A 9,907-nucleotide genomic window follows, 5' to 3' on the forward strand; every position below is an offset into this window, starting at 1 on the left:
CTATACGAAGTAGAATTTGAAGAAACCAGGAAATATAGGAGATGCTCAGGAAAGAATTTCAACAATAGATTCAGAACTCCAGGGAGACTTCTAATTACAAACATGAACTGTTCAGTAACACAAAGTATTCATAATTAAATAAAGTAGCAATTGCTTTTCTAACAAGAAGAAAATTTCACTAATGTTTTGTTTTCTGATAAGTCAGCAACATAAATATTAAGTGCATTAATGAATTTTCTGTAAAATAGTGCATTTATTTATTTAATTTATGTTAGTACGGGGTCTACAGGGTCTCACTACACAAATTGGACTTAAAAGTGATCCTCCTATTTTCAACAACTTCAATGCTGGGATTACAGACATGCACAACCACACCCAGTCTCAATGGCCATCTCAGCACACCACAGGGGGCAGGGGTCAGCACAGCATATCAAGGATCAAACCCTGGACCCTGCACCTGCCTAAGCAGACACTTCAATCCACTGAGATGTCTGGCCATCCCTAAAATAATGCATTTAAGAGCTGGTGAGAAAGCTCAGAATACTAAGTGCTTGCTTTGTCAATCTCAGGGACTAGGGTCCCTGGTCCTGCATGCTACTCTGGCCCATCCCCAGGGCCCGCTGGGAGAAAGTCAGGGCTTGCTGGTACACACCTGTAATCACAGCACTGGGGAAGCTGAAAACAGGGGGATCACTACAAGTCCAAGCTGCATAGGGAGACCCTATACTAACTAAATAAATGAAAAAAAAAAGATTTAAAATAACACATTTGGACATTCTAATTGGGTGTGCTCCTATATCAAAATCTAGGTTACTGAAAAGCCTTTTAATTATATTATTATAAGATTTTTTTTTCAGTACCAGGGACTGAGCTCAGGACCTTGCATTTGCCAGGCAAGCACTTATTCTACTGAGCTATCTCCCTGGCCCAATATTATTATTATAATAAATTATTGGTAATATGCAATACTTGGAAAGCAAATCTTCAGCTATAGAAATCTCTGCCAAAAGATTTAAAAAAGAAATGTCTGCAGATCTATAGATTTAAGCACTATGAGAACTTCAGTGTTGTGATAAAACTTAGTCATTGACATTGATGCACAGAGGCAGGAAAAATGAAGCCCATGCTTGCCACTCCCAGGCACAGACAAAACCCTGAATGGCTATGGGCTCTGCCTGTGAATACAGCCATAGCATCCTGCCATTCAGGTCCAGCTGCACATTAGGCCACAGGAAAACACCACCACCATATATGGCTCATGGCATGTCTGAAGATTTAGAGACTGATAAGTATGCAATGAAATCAGTAAAATGTAAAGGAAATGACTTCAAGTCCATTCTGCTTTATAAACCAAGGATTCTTCCTAACTCATGTTTCAATAGATACTTATGTGTCTTCTGTTCTCAAATATTATGGTTAGAGGACTGATTAAGCTCACAATCTGAACATCTGTCCCACATAGTTTTCATCTTTGTCCTGCTTCAGCCTTCCAACTGCTCAGATTTGCATGAGCTACTCTGCCTATCTTTAGCGTGTTTTCTATTAGGAGGGAAGATTGCCTTAGTGAAGAGACAATAATCAAAAAATAACATTCAAAAAAAAGGAAAAGAAAGGTGTTTTCCTCATGATTTTGTGTAATGACTAATAATAATTAGATATATCACATATTAAGGATATTTTAATGTGTGCACAAGCTAGTATTATTACTGGGGAGTGAAGTAGTAATAATTCAGTAATTTCATCAATGCTTCATATGAAGATAAATAGAATTTGGGCTCACCAGTGCTATCTCTATTTGTATGAAAAATAGCATCTATCTCTATCTCTGTCTGGAGCCATCTGTAATTCTGGAAGAACATAAGCAGAATTACTTTATACAGGAGGTTCAGGGCAAAGCCCATGTGTTGCTGACTTGCCTTTCCTCACTGAACTTGTACTGACATAGCCAGGAAGAATCGGCCCTTAACCATCTATTTTCAGAGACAAGGCAACTAAATTCCGGGGATTTCCATGCACTAGTTCAATGGACAACGTATCAGCCATACCTGAAGAGATGATCACTGCATTTTCCTCATGAATGTGGTAGGATTTGCCCAAGCCTAGGAAAGAGCACGTGTGCACAGGGAACTCCACTCCTATGCTTTTTGGTTCATTCAGAAAGATAGGCTCTGATTTATCTGAATGTATAAGAAGTGTTTTTCCACAGCCTAACTTTCTACCCACCACATAAAGGGCTCTCTTGCTCAGCGCATATCACAAATGGTCCTTCATGGACCATGGTGAAGAATCTGCACTCTTCCCATGGTGGTTGACCCCATTAGCCAGATGGAATTGCAGATTTAATGATGAAAAAATATTGTAAATGGTTGCAATTATACAATAAATCAGAATGGTTTTCTGGTCTCCTGGGAGATACTTGACCACAAATGGGAAAACTCCGTATTTAGACTGCAGAGTCTCCTGGGTTAAATATGGAGTGACCTTACCAGAACTGCAGAGATTTTGCATCCTCAAAGAAATAAAAATGATCAGCAAGGATTAGAAAAACAAGGAATGGAAATAAATTTGCAATAATCTAGAAAGTAGTCCCAAGTTGAAATTGTCAAATCTTCCTGCTAAAGTTTAACTTTTGTCATAGAGTGCTGCATAAGATATAAGTATTTGGGAAATATCATGAAAATTCCCACCCTGTGTATATAGTATATTTTACTAAACATATTCCAAGAGACTCTATATAATCAGTCAGCATCTGTATAAAGAAGATAATAATAAAGGGGCTCTATCCAGTTTTTCCTCTTAAAGCTTTCACAAAATAACAATCTATCTCTCATTTGTTCACAAATTCTTAATTCCCCTCCACTGACAAACAATCTGAGGTACAGGATCTCAGGATAAATCCTGAGGGGATTTCACTGACCTTATCAGACCCAAAAGCTACAATTCTTATTGCGTAGATCCTGCATTACCTTGGTCTTAACCACCCAGAAAAAAAGTATAAAAAAACGAAATATAAGAAGTAAAGCCATGCTGTTATGTTGAGGTATAGGGGACTCAGATCAACAATTTCTGACATTTCCAGTGAAGCAGAAGACCCAATACTATTATGGACTACTGAACTCTTTTAGATTATTTTGCTGAATTAACACACCTATAATATTCAAATAATGGAACTTAACGAAAAAGGGGGATACAGATGAATGTCCATTTTGTATCTGTGTATTCAAAGTGGTTAGGATAGACATATAGTTACATTCTCTTAATGAATAGAGTGATTTATTCTAATGGTGTTTGTAGATAGGATGTCATGTCCGCATCTTGTACAGCAATTAACCACTGGGAGGAATGTATGTAATGTGTTAATTATTGAAACTGTAGTACCAATTTGTTATAAAACTGTCTCATTGCTATTTGTTTATCAATACAATTATGGAAAAAATAAAATAAGCAACAATGTATTTTGGAAAAAAAAATAAAGATAGGCAGAGTAACTCACACACATATGAGCAGTCGGAAGAGCCTGAGTTCAATCCCTGGTTCAAAAAAAAAAAAACCCTTTATTGGCTACAACTAAAAAATTGGAAATGCAGAATGTCCAACAGTGTTAGATTTTTGAGGATACAGTGTATACTGCAAGTGTTAAAATTCCAAAGATTGGCTAGAGAAGTTGTTCAATGGTTGGTCAGGGTCTAGTATGGCCACTCATGTCCACAGTTCAATCCCTAGAACAGCAAAATCAAAAACAAAACTTACATTTTATTTCTTGGAAACAAAATGTATGTCCATTAAAAGATGAATCCATAAAGAAAAGGTGTTATTTATACTCAATAGAGTACCACACTGGCATACAGGACAAATTTGAGTCTTTTCTAGGAAAATGGATATTCCCAAGACTATAATTTAAGTGAAATAACTCAGGCACACAAGTCTGAATATCCCAAGGTTTCCCTTATATGAAAAACTCAATAATATGAAGTATTAAATGAAAGACAGATAATAGTTGTTATGGTTTGTGTCCAGTCCCCCCACCCCCTGAAGCCTTCATGCAGTTATGGGGCTGCAGTCTTCTAGAGTTTGTGATTAATATATGATCCAATGTTTTGATTACAGCTGGAAGTGATGCTGGGATTAAGGGTGTGAGTGCAACATACACTCTGGGAAAGATAGTCTGGATGCAGTATAGGGAAAGGAGAAAAGCTTGCTCTCTGCCACTGCCACTGCTCATGTCTTTTTGCCCTTGCTGCTTTGCTGTTATCCATCACCATGAGCTGCTTCCCACTGCTATGTGCCACCCTGCCTTGGAGCCAGCTGATTATGGATTCAAGCCTCCACAAACCTGAACTAAATAAACCTTTCCTTCCTTAATTCTGGACGTTGGATAGTTCATCTCAGCAATGAGAGAAAAGTAATGGAGACAATAGGAAAAGGAGAGAGAAGAAAAAATATTTCAGTTTAATGTGGAAAATGTGCACAAAAGTGTACTTTGACTCAGCCAATGTTCTTACACGTTTTGTATGTTCTTTAGCCTAGTAACCTGGTTCTCAATCTGTGTTTATGATACTTAATTTGTAAGATAAACTAATCTGGGGATGCAGAAAAATTGAAACAGGCATAGAAAGAAAGAAAAATAAATGTGCTATGAACATGTGAATGTAATCATTATGTATTAAAAGAGATAGTAACAAAATTTTAAAAGATTTCCAAAGACAGTGACAATTTCATTGCTTTTAAATCTCTACAGTTTCTATCATTCCTGGAGAATTTCTGAATTTTTTTTTATTATGATGCCTCAGAATCCAGGATTCATTGAATACTGGCCTGCCTTTACAACACAAGAGACAGTCCAATATTAGGTCTACATGGACCTGGACTGACCAACTTAGAGATTCGAGAGCCAGCATTATAGGGCACATTTTCTCCAGTGGTATATGCCCAGTAGAGAAACTATGAAAAGCAGGAAGCCAAAAGCCAATGTCAAAGACTTTGGAAAGTAGAGTAGATACTCCCTTATTCTTTTACCTACTGAACAACCCAATCATTCACTCCCTACAATGAAATTCTTGAAATCCCAGTCCACAGGAATGCAAGCAAAATCAGAGGTCAATTGACTGCATGAGAACTACAGTCAAATCTTTTTCCTGTGCTGTTCTGTAATGGGTTTAGGTACTTGGGTAACCAGCACACTGTCCACAACATGTCTAGTGCAACTGTGTTGCTCAACTCATGTTTCATAACTAATTTCTATTACTCAAAAATACATCAGGGAATCTGTATCAGATCACAAGACATACTAACAAAATGAAAAGAGAAGGATAAAGAAGGCAGAAATATCCACAAAAAAAGATGGAATTAGCAGAAGAAAAATCTCAGTATAACCAATATATTTAGGAGAAATAGAACAGGGAGAACCAATGTTTAAATAGATAAAAAATAATCTTAAGCACAAAATTGTTTCAAACATGAAAGAGAATACAACTAAACATGAGGCATTTTTAAGACAAATTTAGAGGTTGAAAGAGTTTTGATAGAAGCTTTCATAGTTTGTGTCTAGTTGTCCCACCAAAGCCTCATGCAGCCATGGGTTAGAGATAGACTCTCCAAAGTTTGTGATTGATTATTGTGGGTGTGGATGTTGTACCTGCCTAGGGCAGGTAATTTGCATTACAATATAAGGAGGGAAGAGAAGCTAGCTCCTTGAGCTGCTACCACTCCTCCTTTTTTCTCTCTTCCTCTATTCCTTTGACTCTGCTTCATGCAATCTATTTCTGTCCTGTATTGCTTATTCAAGGATTCCATTGTTTTTCTATTCTCCTCTATGTTTTTATCAGCATCTTCTTTAGAAGCAGTTATTAATTCTTTTATTATAATTATCCTTTATTTATTTTGGAGATTATTTCTGATCTGATTTCCTCTACACATTTCTGCAGTTGTTTCTTTACTTTAGATGCTATTAATTCAGAGATTTCTTTTTTTTATTTCAGAGGTTATTCAAATATGGAATGCTCCATGAATTTGAATGTCTTTCTTGCACAGGGGACATGCTAATCTTCTCTGTATCCTTCCTGTTTTTAGTATATGTGCTGCAGAAGTGAGGACTCTTGCTGTATTCTGCTGCCATGAAAGGTTGCTCTCTCCCACATGCCACTCTGCCTTGGAGCCAACTGAATATGGACTGAAACCTCCGGTAACTGTGAGCTAATAAACCTTCTCTTCCTTCATTTTGGGTGTTGAGTATTTGTCCCAGAAAGGAAAGAATAACTGAGACAGAAGCAAAGGTGGAATTAATGACTTAGTTCTAAAATGAACATAATTTTCTTGAAAATCAAAGCTTTCAAGACTGATTTAAGGGGCTGGGGAGATGGTTCAGTGGAATAAGTGCTCCCCTGGCAAGTGCAAGGGCCTGAGTTCAATCGCTGGTTCCACCGAGAGAGAAAAAAAGAGAGAGAGAGAGAGAGAGAGAGAGAGAGAGAGAGAGAGAGAGTTAAGTCATAAAAGAAAAGTGAGACACATAAAAGTACATAAAACACAAATCATTCTAAAGACCAGAGGGGATGAAGAGGAGGAGTTGGAGGTGGGAGCAGAGGACAGGAAAGAGAAAGAGGATGGAAGGAAGAATAATAAGAGAAATATGGAGTATGGCAGAAGCCGTATTTGAAAAGTGTGCAAGAAGATTAAAGTCCTGTTGAGTCTCACCTGAACAGACAAGTGCAACAGCCCCACCATGCTGGCAGTTGCTTCCAGCACAGGGCACTCTAGGACACAACCAGACCTCAGGCTCCTGTCCCGCACACTGGAATTCTTCAATCCACACTTGCTTATTGGGCATTTTGGTTACATTCCTCAGGATAGACACAGCCTTGCCACATCTCAGCTCTGCACAGATGACCTGGGCAGTAGAGAGCGTGAAGTTCACATCAGACACCAGAATCCAGTCTCCTCCAGGATTCACTTCCACTCGTCCTGAACAGAGTCTGTGTTCTCCACCCAAACGCACAAATCCTGTGGGAGAGAAAAATGAACACACTGAGTGTATATGATCCAAGCTTAGACTGATCAACTACTGTGTAAGTCAATGTGGAGATTCCTCAAAATGCTTGTATTAGAGATCTCATTCAACCCAGCTTTCTGAGTATCTTGCCAGAAAAATTAAATACATCATGTCATAGAGATACATGGTACCCATATTTATAGCAGCTCAGTTTGTAATAAGTAAACTTTGGAAACAACCCAAATGCCCATCAACCAAGGAATAGATTTTTTTAAATGTGATCTTTTCATGCAATTTAGTACTAATCAGAAATAAAGAAGAATAAACTTGAAACTTTTACAGGTATATGGATGCTTCCTGAAACCATGATGGTAAGTGAAATAAGCCAAATGCAAATGTACAAACATTGTATTGTCTCCTTGGTGTGAGAAACTGAAAGTGTTGATGAGATCTAAAATGTATAATAGATATTGTGAAATAGGAACAATTGTTCAAAAGAAAAAATAAGTAGAATAGGGGAAAATGAAAATGATAGAAGGGAAAAGGAATAAATGCAAGTCAGTTATGCTATTAATATCTTGCAGGTCATTGAAAAGGAACTTTTGTACTAATATAAATTACAGAAATTTTAATGCTCATATCTGATATTCTGAATAACTACTTTATGTATTTAGTACAGGGTCTACAGTGTCTCACTACTCAGATAGAATTCATAGTGATTCTCTTGTTTTCAGCCTGCCCAGCACTGGCATTACAGGCACATGGTAAGCTAGTGGCCAAGTCCGGGCGTGGTGGAAAACAACTGTCTTCCCTGTTCTGGGGAGGCTGAAAACAGGAGGATCACTACAAGTCTGAGCTGCATAGTGAGACCTTGTATGAAATATATAAATAAAAAAAACATTTCCATGCTGCCTTTTTCAAAATGCAAACAATCTTTCAAACTTTACAATTCATCAAGAACCTCAGAAAGTGCTGAATTTATAATACCGATGAAATAATGGCCATTATTTTTGGTGCAGCTTTATAAGCAAGGCAAAAACTCCCAAATACATTTCTCTTAGTTTCTGAAGTACTTAGGGGTAAAATATACTTGATCTTAACAAAAAAGCAGAGAAAGGATGTCATCATGGATAATCTTTCTATCTCTTCCTATTACATATGCATGTTAGAACTCTATTCTATCTCTTCCTATTACATATGCATGTTAGAACTCTATTATATCCAACATTATATGACCTGGCAGTATATAGCTAAGCATCTATGACACATTTGAGTTCTATACACAATGTTTGGAAAGGGAAATGTACAGAGAAATATTTCTTTTTTCTTTGTAGAACCAGGGATTGAACTCAGATAGAAATAGGTAGATAGAAATATTTCTAATAGCAGTGTAGAGAGAACTGATGATAATTTGTCTTCAACTCATAGATCTTGGGGATTTCCAGGCAAAGGAGGAACACTATTCATGTCTGGATGTGACAAAGAGAATTCAAAATATGCCATAATCCAGCTGTTCTACTAAATTTATGAGAATAATAGAAAGGATCTGGAAACTAGGTTAAAACAACTACTATATGCTTTGAGACTAAAATATCTTGCTCGTTCAATTAAAAATAATTTAATTTTCTTAAATGATTACATTTTCATTGCAATTTTAAGTTTTCACAAGAAAGAATGTGTGTAAAATTTGCAAAGGAATGAATAAAATAAATATGTAATTTGAAGGGATTAGCCATGCTTGAGAAATTCTATGAAAAATGTCATGGCCATGTGAAACAAAAGCCTGACAGCCCATTGAAACAGAGCATAGGTATTGTATAATATCTGAGCATAAGAAGTTAGTATTTTGAAAGCTTATACTTCAAAAGTTAGAATACCCATATTTTTATAGTCTTAGTATCTTAAGCATAGGTCTAAAAATAATAAAATAAAAGTAAATGATATTACTTTCCACTTTGCACATTTTACAGAAGTTGTATACATGTTCAGTAAATCATGTCATAGGAAGGGAGAATATATTTTATTTGAGATATATGTCAGTTGATTATTCAAAAGACATGTCCTGTTGTAGATCTTTCCTATGAACATAAAACTTGAGTTAAGTCATCTATCAGGATTATAAATTTCCACATGAACTTGCATCATTCACTTCTGTGATATAACAGAAATCTCACTTGTGTTTAGGGGAGGTGAACATTTTTGTTTAAAAAACAGTTTTTGTTTTGTTTTGTGTTGTAATACTAGAGGATGAGACAAAAAACTAAAAGTGGAATATTCCTGTGCTGAAGGCCTCAGGGGAGAATTCTTCCTTTTGTCATCTTCTTTTTTTTTTTTTTTTTTTTTGTTATGCTACTTGCTGACATCTTGTCCGTGTCCTGGCTTGAAGGTGCATCACTTCAGCCCTGGCTCTGTCTTCCCATGGCTGTTGTCTCTGTGTCTGTTTGTGTGTCTCTTTTCCCCTTCAAAGGACAACAGTCACAGTGGTTTCAAAGCATCAGAGAAAATAACTGGGAAATCAACACAAACAATATGATAAAAATGGGCACCAGGTCAAGCTCATACTGCTGCGCGAGATGACTTTTCTCCATCTGAGATATTTCAGTGAAGATTAATGAATCCTCTACTCTGAGACTTCACAGTCTAGGACAGAGAAACCTCACAGTTTGATCGCCTATACAACATCTTTCATTTTGTCCTGCTTGAGTTTTCCAAGTGCTAGAATTACAGACATAACCCATAATGCCTGACTTTAGAGCATTTTGTTGGGGGAGGAAATTTAGCTTAGTGAGTATGCAGTGATTAAAAACAACGGAATTTTTTTTGTTTCTTTTGAAAGAGAAAAAGAAATCCAAGAACACAAAAGTAAAAGCAAAGATGTTTTCCTCATAGTTCCTTTAAACATGATGACTGATAGTAAATAGA

The 9,907-nt window shown here is 36.7% G+C and overlaps 1 non-coding gene across 1 annotated transcript; it reads right to left on the minus strand.

Moving 5' to 3' along the window:
- Positions 1 to 5,985: 5,985 nt before the first annotated feature.
- Positions 5,986 to 6,093, minus strand: LOC111814531. Its single transcript, XR_002819497.1, has one exon. It is a non-coding gene; the product is annotated as a U6 spliceosomal RNA (small nuclear RNA).
- Positions 6,094 to 9,907: the final 3,814 nt, after the last annotated feature.

This window comes from Octodon degus, unplaced genomic scaffold (genome assembly GCF_000260255.1).
Source record: "Octodon degus isolate 3935 unplaced genomic scaffold, OctDeg1.0 scaffold00346, whole genome shotgun sequence".
In the NCBI taxonomy this organism is placed as follows: domain Eukaryota; kingdom Metazoa; phylum Chordata; class Mammalia; order Rodentia; family Octodontidae; genus Octodon; species Octodon degus.